Source organism: Zonotrichia leucophrys, unplaced genomic scaffold (genome assembly GCF_028769735.1).
Source record: "Zonotrichia leucophrys gambelii isolate GWCS_2022_RI unplaced genomic scaffold, RI_Zleu_2.0 Scaffold_445_41868, whole genome shotgun sequence".
NCBI lineage: Eukaryota > Metazoa > Chordata > Aves > Passeriformes > Passerellidae > Zonotrichia > Zonotrichia leucophrys.
The window spans coordinates 1-11,146 of NW_026992650.1; the positions used below are offsets into that span (position 1 = coordinate 1).

The window sequence follows — 11,146 nt, forward strand, 5'->3', positions numbered from 1 at the left end:
GGGGAGAGCCCAAGGCAGCACGGCCAGTGCTGCCCTGGAGAGGGGACAGAGGAGACTGGGAGATGTCAGGGAGACGGTAGCAACCCTGCGCCTGCTGGCAGGATCCATCTCCCAATCCTCCCTGAGGCAGGGAAGAGGGTTTAGGGATGTGAGGGGAGGAACGGGGAGAAGGGGTGTTAAACTGGGGTCCCGAATGCTTCCCAACATTTTCTACAGATGTAACAATAAGGCCAAAGGATAAAATTTCCCCACTGAAAGATTCCCTTTAACTCGAAGAACGTAGAACCTTTTCCCTCTATGGTCCCAGAACTCATTAGAATGGATTCCTTCATAACATCAGAAAAATACTTGAACAACCAATGAAGAAAAGATTTTAAATCTCCCTTTGAAAAATGAAAATTTTCCCCAGCAAGGATTCCGTTAACTTGTATAAACTTGGGTATAAACTTCCCTCTGTGGGTGGGTCAGTTTGGCTCCCATCCCCACACTTCCTCCCAACATCCAAGAGGAAAAGAAGTCAAAGGAAAGACAAAAAAGGGTGACCCCCAAATATATTAGTCACAAGACAGTGGGTCAACAAAAGCTCTCCAGGTGCTCCGTCAGCTCCAACCGATCTTCTCACCTCAAGAAGGTTGCCAGTCGCCTGTGGGATTGCCCCAATAAAACTTAAGAGTCTCCTCTGGGAACTGGCTGCTCTGAACATGGCTTAGTTTCAGTAGCAAACAAGCTACTGAAGACACCTCCAGGAATGCTCTGAAGAGGTCCTTGTTCAGGCTGCCAGCTGTCACAAGCCGCAAACCCATTGGTGGTGGAGCGAGAGGCAGCAGAGCTGTGACCTTCCAGAAGCATCTCCAGTATTGAAGCTGCTCAGTGGCACAGGCACGCAAACACAGAATCCCTGCAGCACACACTTCTCTTGTAGAATCACCAACAACAAAGAAGCGGGAAGGGCCTATCTATGGAGGTCAAAGTAGGAGGTTTATTCCAGCCATACACAAAGGAGTCCAGGGACAAAGACAAAAAGAACAGTGGGAGGTCCGGGTTTAAATACAAGGGACAAGGGGGAGCGGATTAGAGCATCAGAGCCAATGGGCTGAGGGCTGAGGGCGGTACAGAGGGGAGACAAGGGGTGGCAGCCAATAGGGTAAAGGGGGTGGGACACTGAGGCAATATAGGGCCAATGGATATGCAGGGAAGGGAGAACATTCAAGGACATATAAATATAAGGAAAAAGGGAGGGAGAGGGCAACAGTCCAACCAGGAAGGTAGAACTGGGTACATTTGCATATACAACAAAGCATCTTGGAAGAGGGTCTGCTCAGTTGCCCTGAACAGGAGAGATTTCTCCAACTTGGGGTCTGTCTGTCTGTCCAAAGGACTATAATGGCCTTTGTTCTGTAGGCCCACCGGCCTCCACAGATGCTCAGTAGAAAAAGGGGTTAGAAGCCTTGCTTGTGAAATTTGTGGGACATGCAAACCAGAATATCGCAGCCTTCATGACTGACCACCTGGCCAGAGAGGGAACCCACTCAGACCCTGCTGGGCAAACCCACATTCCTAGAGAGACCCTTGAGGGTATTACTGAAGCTGTGCATAGCACATTTTTAAAGGTTCCCGATGCTGTGACCCCCAAAAAGCATTTACTTATGTAAAGCAAGGACCAGCTGAGCCTTATATGCAATTCAAGGGCTGCTTGAAACAAGCTCTTAAAAGACAAATAGAGAACGACATTGCCAGAGAGGTGCTGCTTTCAAAATTAGCTGTTGAAAATGCTAATGACAAGTGTAAAAAACTTCTGAAGTCCATGTCTAAGAAGAAACCCACCCTGCTGTAAATGATAGAGGCATGTAACCACCTGTGTACCTTCAGCATTGGGCAACTGTTACTTATGAAGCTGTGGGGGCTGGTATAGCAAATGCCTTTGTGTGGAAGGGGCTAACAGCGGGCCTGTTAGCTAAAGGAGTGAGAAGAAAGGTAAGAAGCAAGAAGTTGATAAGGAGCTCTCTCCAGGGCTGTAGCCAAGGAGACCAAGAGAAGTGTGGAATTGAAAAAGAAGAGAACTTTGCAGCTGGATGAAGTAATTTTAGAAAGTTAGTTGAAGTCATTGTAACTTTTCAGCAATGATGTTATGTTGATTTATTGTGGCCAATAGTTAGGGTAGAAGAAGTATCAACAATTAAAAATGTATAAAAGGTCCACCATTTTCTATAATAAAGAGTTGCCATCTGAGACTGCTTGTGATCTCTGCTTTGTGTCATGACTGCCTTGACAGTGTCATCTGGTGACCCCGACGTGATTCAACACCCTTAAGAACATCCTTGGTCTGGACCCATACGGGGTCTTAGCAACTGGCAAACGTGACTCACTGGGACCTAGTGGGGGAGGCTGCGTTGGTACAGCTGAGAATGGCGGGTGGAAACCACAGGGAAGCCCAGACCTGATTTTCTCCTATCAAGACACTTGGAAGTAGGTGAGCCACCAAGTAGTAATAATGGGAGATAATTTATCTAATGAAGAAGAGACTGTTTTGGCTACATGGAAAGTTTTGTTAAGAAATAAGGGAATTAATAGTTTAGACTATGCCCTTCATAGTAAATTGCTGTGGGCTAAATCACAGGATTTTGGCAGTGATCCTGACACAGCATTTAGTGCTAAAGCATGGAAAAAAGTTGTGGACAGACTGTGGGAAGTCATCTGAGTGGGCAATTAAACTGTTTTTGATCTAGCTGTTACCTGGGGATCACTTTTTGAGACATTAAAGGCATGGAAAACAGAGTGAGAAAAAGCAGAGCAGGACACGGACGAAGAATCGGGGTTGATAACAGAAACTGATGAGGGAGATGAGGCAGAAGGGGCCTCTGATGGGGAACTTGGTGAATCTGTCCTTGAAGAAAGTGCAGGTGCCATGCAAGTTACCAGGCAGGCTACCAAAGCTTCTGGGAAAGCTGCCAAGGCTTCTGGGCAAACTGCACAGCAGCTCCCGATGGTGCCTGAATACACTACACTGCTGCACCAGGTAGCTGAAATGCCTTTAGCAGAGAGAGAAACCCAGCCGTCTGCCCCCCTGCTTCCCTCTGCTCTAGTCCAGCCATCTGCCCCCTCACTCCCCTCTGAGCTGCATGAACAATCTGCAGGGTCATATCCTCCGTTACCTGACAGTGACAGCAACAGCAAATCAAGTGGGGAGTTGCCCACAGTGACACCTGAGTTGGGGCAAGGAACTGTTGACAGATCACCTTCTAATACCTCTAGCCTTACTGCCTGATGGACTTTGCCCCCATGTCAAGTAACTGGGCTTCCTTGACAGCCTCAGGACTTTTGGGAATTTGTTAGGAAGAAAGCAGCTGAAGAAAAGAATTGGGACATGATAGAAAGATTAGGTGCTCCAAGAATACCTCAGGAGAACGGTGCCAATGCAAATGTTGCCTGTGATAATCCTATGGCTTTTCCAGGTTTTAAAGCACCTCCTGGAACAGGGCAGGATGATAGTCATCACATCTTTGCTTGGAAGGTTGTGCAAGATCTCCAGTTGAAAGTGGCTCAGTATGGTATTAATTCCTCAGAGATAATGCAATTAATACATGTAATTAATGCAGTTATCCTTGCACCTTATGACATCATTCATCTTTCTACAATTTTATTCCAGCCAGTACAATACGGTGTATTTCGAGACACTTGGAGGCAAGTGGCTGAGTGCACAGCTCTAACAAATATGCAGTTGCCTCAACACAACCCTCCTCATGCTGTGGGTGTTGATGCCTTACTGGGCACTGGGCCTTTTGCTAACCCAGATTTACAGGCAAGGTGGGATCCCTCAATTTTGGCGCAAGCTCAGAGAATTGGCATGAGTGCTTTAATTAAAACAATGGAAATGCTCCTCTGGGATCTCATCAAGTGATGATTTGCTCTTCAGACCAGGGGTTACCAATTGATGATTTTTTCCTCCTCAGTCACTCGGGGTTCACCAATTGTGACAGTGGTCACAAGGGTTTGGAGGTGAAGAGAGAGGCGAGAATGTTGACCTCATGTTCAGAAGGCTTGATTTATTATTTTTTGATATATATATTCTACATTATAACTACACTAAAAAGAAATAGAAGGAAAAGTTCTCAGAAGGCTAGCTAAGGTCAGAATAGAAAAGAATGAATAACAAAGGTCTCTGTCTCAGCAGAGAGCGAGACCCAGCTCTGCCGGGAGTGGTCAGTAAATCCAAACATCCCCAGGAGACCAATCACGGATCCACCTGTTACATTCCACAGCAGCAGATAACCATTGTTTACACTTTGTTGCTGAGGCCACAGTTTCTCAGAAAAGAGAAAAATCCCAAGAAAGGATTTTTCACAAAAGATGTCTGTGACAGCCAGTGGATGTCATCCAGGAACCATATCAGTAGCAGTTTTGATTGATACTGGCGCAGATGTCAGAATACTCTCGTGACTTTGCTGGCTTCAATCGTGGCCTCTCGCTTATGCAAGTTTTGGACTTCTGGGGTTGGGTGGTGCCACAACAGGTGCTTTGTTAGCCATTGTAATTAATGGGAGACATCCTGATGGCCAACAAGCTAACATCAGACTCTATGATGCCAATGCAACTCAAAGTTTGTGGGGACGAGATTGTTTATCTCAATGGGGTGTCAAAATTACTACGGATTTTTAATAGGGGCCACTGTGATGCAGGGCAATGAATGTCCAGTTGTGGCCCTGACATGGTTGACAGATAAACCTGTCTGGGTTGACCAGTGGCACCTTACTACCGAAAAGCTTACTGCCCTGCAGGAATTAGTCACAGAACAATTGCAAGCAGGACATATTGAAGAATTATTCAGCTCCTGGAATACCCCTGTTTTTGTAATAAAAAGAAATGGTGAAAATGGAGACTTTTACATGATTTACGGCAGATAAATGCTGTAATGGCAACAATGGGAGCTTTACAACCAGGCCTTCTTACACCTACAATGATTCCACAGGAATGGCAAATAGTTGTCATTGGTTTGAAAGATGGTTTCTACACATTGGCTGAGCAAGAAAAAGAAAAATTTGCTTTTACTGTGCCTTCCATAAATCATGCTGCACCCAATAAAAGATATCAATGGAGGGTACTCCCCCAAGACATGAAAAATTCGCATGTTTGTGGCACAGGCCTTGTCAAAAGTGCCAGGAGGCAATTGTGAACAAACATGCTGACATGTTCAATCCAACTACATGTGATGATATCTTCTCATATGGCATCTAGAATTCCAACATATATCAACAGTTTTATCAGGTCTCTTAAACTCCAATGTCTGTGTGAATTCAAAAATTTTAGAGAAAACTTTTGGTCTGATCATTGCCCCAGAGAAAGTGCAGGAACACATGCCTTGGAAATATCTAGGTATGTTGGTGACTAACACTCAAGGTATGGCTCAGCCTGTGAAGTTAGACACTGATGTTAAAACTGCTACTGATGTACAGAAATTGGTTGGTTTAATAGGTTGGATTAGATCATATTTAGGCATAACTAATCATCAGATGCAACCATGGTTTGATTTGCTCTCAGGCATCACTTCCTGTACTGGTGAGAGGCAATTGACCCCAGCAGCAAAAAAGACCCAAGAAAAAATTGAATTAGCCTTAGCACACAAATTTGTAACAGAATAGATACCTCTGTTGGTGTTCAATTGTTTATTTTGAAGCACCATGAAATACCATGTGGAATACTGTGTCAATGGAGTGATAATTGGGAAGATCAACTGCATATTCTGGAGTGGATATTTTGATCTTTCAGATCTCAGAAAACAGCTCCAGGACTTTATAAGCTTTTTGCAGGTATCATCGTCAAAGGCCGCAGACGTTGTCATGAGATTTTGGGACACGACCCTGCGACCCTTGTGATACCTGTAAAACAGTGGTATTTTCAATGGTGCTTTGAAAATAATAATGAGTTACAATCTGCCTTATCTTGTTTTACAGGCCAAATAAAATACCATTTGCCTTCTCATCCTGTTCTAAAACTGGCCAAAGAAATTCCTTTTGAAGGGAAACAAATTTGCTCTCCTGTTCCAGTGGAAGGTATAACAGTTTTTACAGACGGATCCGGGAAAACGGGAAAAGCAGCTGTGGCTTGGAGAAAGGATGATCACTGCTAATATGAGACAATGATTCAGCAAGGATCTCCTCAATTGGTTGAACTTTGTGCTGTTCTTCTGGCTTTTACTTTATTTCCTGATTCTGTAAATAGAGTTACAGATTCCATTTATGTTGGCAATTTAGTTCTGCATTTAGATCAAGCATTGTTGTATAATATTCAAGAGAAACCATTATTTATCATGTTAGTGAAGTTATGGACAGTTATTAGTGGTCAAAAACATCCTTACTTCATCGTGCATATTTTTAGCCAGACATCATTACCTGGATTTTTTTTTGAAGGAAAGACCTATGTAGATTCTCTAGTAGCTGCTGCTGCAACCGAGACTGTACCTTATGCGTTGCAGCAAGCAATTTTATCTCATCAATTTTTTCATCAGAGTGCTCAAGCTTTACGGCAGCAATTTAAATTGTCTCCTGGTGAAGCAAAATAATTCTTTCTTCTTGTCCTGAGTTGTTGCATGACTCATGTCACTCAATATTATGGTACCAGCCCTAGTGGTCTTTCCGCTTTAGAGGAATGGCCAACTGATGTTACTAAAATGCCAGAATTTGGTTGCTTTAACTATATTCGTGTCGCAATTGACACCTTTTCTCATGCAATGGTTGTTTCAGCATTCACAGGAGAAAAAACTCATGATGCTATTCGTCATTTTCATAATGCCTTTTCTATTCTAGGTGTTCCATGTCACATAAAAATGGATAACGGCCCAGCAAATGCTTCGCAGAAAATGCAAACATTCTTTCGTGCTTGGGGCATTGAGCATTCAACAGGCATTCCACATGTCCCCACAGGCCAGGCAGTCATTGAAAGGGCCCATGGTCTTCTTAAACGTCAGGTTCAAAAACAAAAAGGGGGAATGTAACAGGAGTCACCTCAAGTGAGATTAGATAAAGCTGTTTATGTGTTAAACCTTTTGCATTCCCTACCTGACTCACAGTTATCTCCAATCTTTTACCATTTTCCCTCTTTGAATTCTAAGCAACCAGATTTCTGTAGAAATGTCAAGGTATGGGTCAAGGATTTAATTACTGGTAGGTGGTCTGGTCCAGAGGAACTGATAACCTGGGGGAGGGGTTATGCTTGTGTTTTGACAGACAATGGTCCTCGATGGGTTCCTGCTCGCTGTGTTAAACCTTATCTGGAGCGCGCAGGACAGGACAGGATGGATGGTTCCGCAGCTGAAGCAGAACATATGGATGACACTGGCTAAGGCCATAGATCAGGACATGTATTTCATCAGTTTTAATGTGCATTCATAGTAATTAAAGGGTGTGGTTTTGGTTTGCACTGATCAGGAGAATGCAAGTTTTTGGAATCTTTGTTCTAGTATTCCTGCATCTCCTTTTGAGCACTTGGGGTAGTTATAGTTTAAGATTTGAGTATTAGACATATAACTTTATGGGATAAAGTAGTTAAGAATTTTAAAAGCACTTATAGATGAAGGACAGGAACGATTGTATTAAGAATGAGAATGTTAATTTTGTTGATGGTTGTGATTGTTGCTTTGTGTTTCCCCTGTCTGCTTGGATTTTTGCAAAGGGCCCTGCAAAAATCCATAGCAGCTGTATTTACAGTTCAAAAACAAAAAGGAGGAATTTTGGGAGGATCTATCAATGGGCCTGTTAGCTAAAGGAGTGAGAAGAAAGCTGAGAAGCAAGAAGGAGCTGATAAGGAGCTCTCTCCAAGGCTGTAACCAAGGAGACAAGAGAAGTGAGGAACTGAAGAAAGAACTTTGCAGCTGGACGAAGTAATTTTAGAAAGTCAGTTGAAGTCACTGTAACTTTTCACCAATGATGTTACGTTGATTTATTGTGGCCAATAGTTAGGGTAGAAGAAGTATAAACAATTAGAAAGTGTATAAAAGTTCAGCCATGTTTGATAATAAAGAGTTGCCATCTGGGACTGCTTGTTGTCTCTGCTTTGTGTTGTGACCGCCTCTACAGTGACACCTTTGCAGCTTTGAGGACTATGCCAGGGGACTCCTGAACATGCTCCAGGGTCAGGAAATCTGGGCATTTGAATAAAAAAGTGCTATGGAATGGGGGAGGCCAGATCCAAAGCTCCCAGTATTTGCCAGCAGTCGGTGCCATAATGGAAGGCATTATGCTAATCAACAATGTTCCAAGTCGTGGATTTTAAGAGCTTTTGATATCGGGAAACAGAAGCTGAGGCACAGGGTGGCACCGCACACAGACACAAATGCCCCAGCCGATGCCTCAGCGCAGACCACAGCAAGTCCCAGCCCAGCCGCCACAAGCAGCCTTTGCCTGACCATTGCCAATTTACAACCATCCACAGCAGGGAGCGCCGGACTGGACCTGGTCACCTCCATCACAGTAACGTTACTTGAGTCATCTGTTCATTTGCTTCCCACAGGAGTTTTCGGACCATCCGGGCAGCGTATGCATGCATTGTTTATGGATTGGTCATCCACCTCTTTGATGGGACTTTTTGTTCTCCCTGGGGTTATAGACTCTGACCCTGATAATGAGAATATGATCATGGCCTGTACAATTCCATCGGCCTTTCACTGTTCCCCAAGGAACTTGAATAGCTCAATTGATATTATTTCCCCAAACCATGAGCATACTTTTCACAGACATGACGTGAAAAAGGGGATTTGGGTCTACTGCAACACCCCAAGTATGCTGGGTAAAACCTATATTAGAACAACGCCCCACATGCTGGTGTACTCTGACACCAAAAGGACAAAAGATAACACTTGACAGCCTCATAGACACAGGGGTTGAAGTTACAGTTATCTCTCAAGCCAAATGGCCCTCACAGTGGTCCCTTGCTGAAGTGCTCCAGGCATCTGCAGGCATTGGAGGAAGCAGCTGCAGCTGTCAAACCACCACTTGATACAGATCAAAGGCCCCGAGGGACACTGTGCCTCAGTCATACTGTTTGTATTACCAATGCCAACGGTACTGTGGTGGGGCATGTCCTCTCCCAATAGGGCTTTGGAATTCAATCAGATTTTTAATGGGGACCATTGGAGCGTGACACTTTAAAACTAACCTGGAAAACAGAGAAACCAGTTTGTTTGGATCAATGACCCCTACCATTACAAAAACTTTGTGCATTAAAGGAGTTGGTCCAACAACAGCTCCAGAAAGGGCATATTGTCCCTGTCCCTTCCACTCGTCCTTGGAATTCTCCCATGTTTATTACCAAAAAACAAACTGGCAAATGGCATTTACTCCATGACATTTGAAAAATGTAGCTATGAAGGTCATAGAGGCCATACAGTCTGGTCTCCCATCTCCTACCATGATTCCCCAAACTTGGCACTTGACTGTTATGTAGCAGATAGGGCCTGGCGTTCGGAAGATCTCGTGATGTTACAGGAAGACAGGGCCCCTGTCCCCTTAGATAAGAAAATTAACATAGGAATGTAGCCCCCTGAACCGGATTCCGGTAACTTTCCACTTGCCCAGGTAACTTTCCATCCCTACTAACCATAGATGGTAAGGACAGACCCTCACCTGACGTAGAAGCCCCTTAGACTATAAAACCCCACGGGAAGAGAGAATAAAGGCCTTTGATCCTCCACCATATTGGTGTCCGTGTGTTTCTTAGGCCCGAGCGACCCCGGGGAAGGGGATCGCCGTGCTGTTTCCTGAAACCAGGCCGCCTGCCTTGTATCAGAAGGCAACTCCTGGTGCCGAAAACCCGGGAAGCCGATCAGCGCCCGGGGAACGGGAATTCGCCTGGACAGGAAGCAGTGGCTGCAGCGGCGGGTCCCGACTGCAGCAGGGGAGACGTCCCCGGACCAGCAAGGAACATGGAATCCTATGCAAAGGTCGTATCAGATATGCATGCACATTTTGGGATAGAATGTAAAATTAAGGATTTATCTCTCGCATTGCCGAGATTGGTTAAGCTTGGGGCTATAGAAAGCCCCACGGATATCCTCCATCCGGAGGTTTGGGATGATTGCACAAAGGTCCTGGACGAAGACACTATGTGTTCCGGCTCAGGGAAAGCCCTAAAATCCTGGGGCAAAGTTCTCCAGGCTTTACAGAAAGCTCGACAAGAGCAGGAAGCCTGGAAAGCCGCACAAACCTGTTTGCTAGCCCCCCCACAGCCCGGGGTAGGTGCGGCGACACAGACTGCGGAGATTCTTGACCCGGGCGGTCTCGCGGTGGAGGCATGGTCAGCGGAAACCCCCCAGAGAGTGGACTCGCCATCGGGGGGGGAAGGACACGCACGGGCGTTCCGGCGGGGGTTGGCGGAGGAGGCGCGGAACGCGGCCAACCCCGCCGGGAGCGGCGCCGGGAGCAGCAGGGACTCCCCGCCGCCATATGGGTTTGAAAATAGCACCGAAGCACATGGTGAGGGCGGAAGTAAGGAGATGGGGGGCGGAAATGCAGTCAGCGCGCCCCAGAACGCATGTGCGGGAGAGCGGGGAGAAGGGGCGGCCCCCGCGGTACGGCGTAAGACCAATCAAAGCGCTCTATTCAAATTAAGTCCTTATAGGGCAAGGACCTCTCCCAGCAGCAGGCGGAGGGAGCCCGGGGGGAGGGAACGGCACCACCCCAGAAGGGAGGAGCGGGGTTAGAGCCGCACAAAACGGCACGGAGCGCATTCAGCTTCCGCCTCAGACTCAAGTAACAGCTGCTCAGTTAGCTCGGGAGAGCTGACCGAGCCCGGCTGGGACTCGGAAACCGAGAGAGCAGAATTAATACGGTTTCGAGTGAAACCGAATAAAGCTTTAAACAATATCGGGAAACAGTCGCAACACAAACTCACCGATTGGGGAAAAACAAAGACAGCTTGTAGGGACCAAGCACCGGCAGCCTCCTTGAACGCTTTCCCGGTGGGGGTTGCCGGAGCGCAGGGAAACCAACGGGGGGCATATACCCCAGTTAACCTAAGGGAAGCCAAAGCGATTTCAGAAAGAGGAGTCAATTCAGCTGTAGTACCCACGTTTGTGAACGACCTTTCTAACAATAATGATCTGTTCACTTTTGATATTACGCAAATAAGCCGCATGCTTTTTGAGGGGGCAGGACGG

General features: G+C 46.0%; 1 long non-coding RNA gene across 2 annotated transcripts; it reads left to right on the forward strand.

Moving 5' to 3' along the window:
- The first annotated feature begins 9 nt into the window (after nt 1–9).
- On the forward strand, nt 10–8,028 carry LOC135441712 (uncharacterized). 2 transcript variants are annotated; one of them, XR_010438535.1, is made up of 3 exons: nt 10–2,470; nt 5,949–6,047; nt 6,801–8,028. It is a non-coding gene; the product is annotated as an uncharacterized LOC135441712 (long non-coding RNA). The 2 variants fall into 2 exon arrangements; XR_010438534.1 differs by having other exon boundaries at nt 5,949–8,028.
- Nucleotides 8,029–11,146: the final 3,118 nt, after the last annotated feature.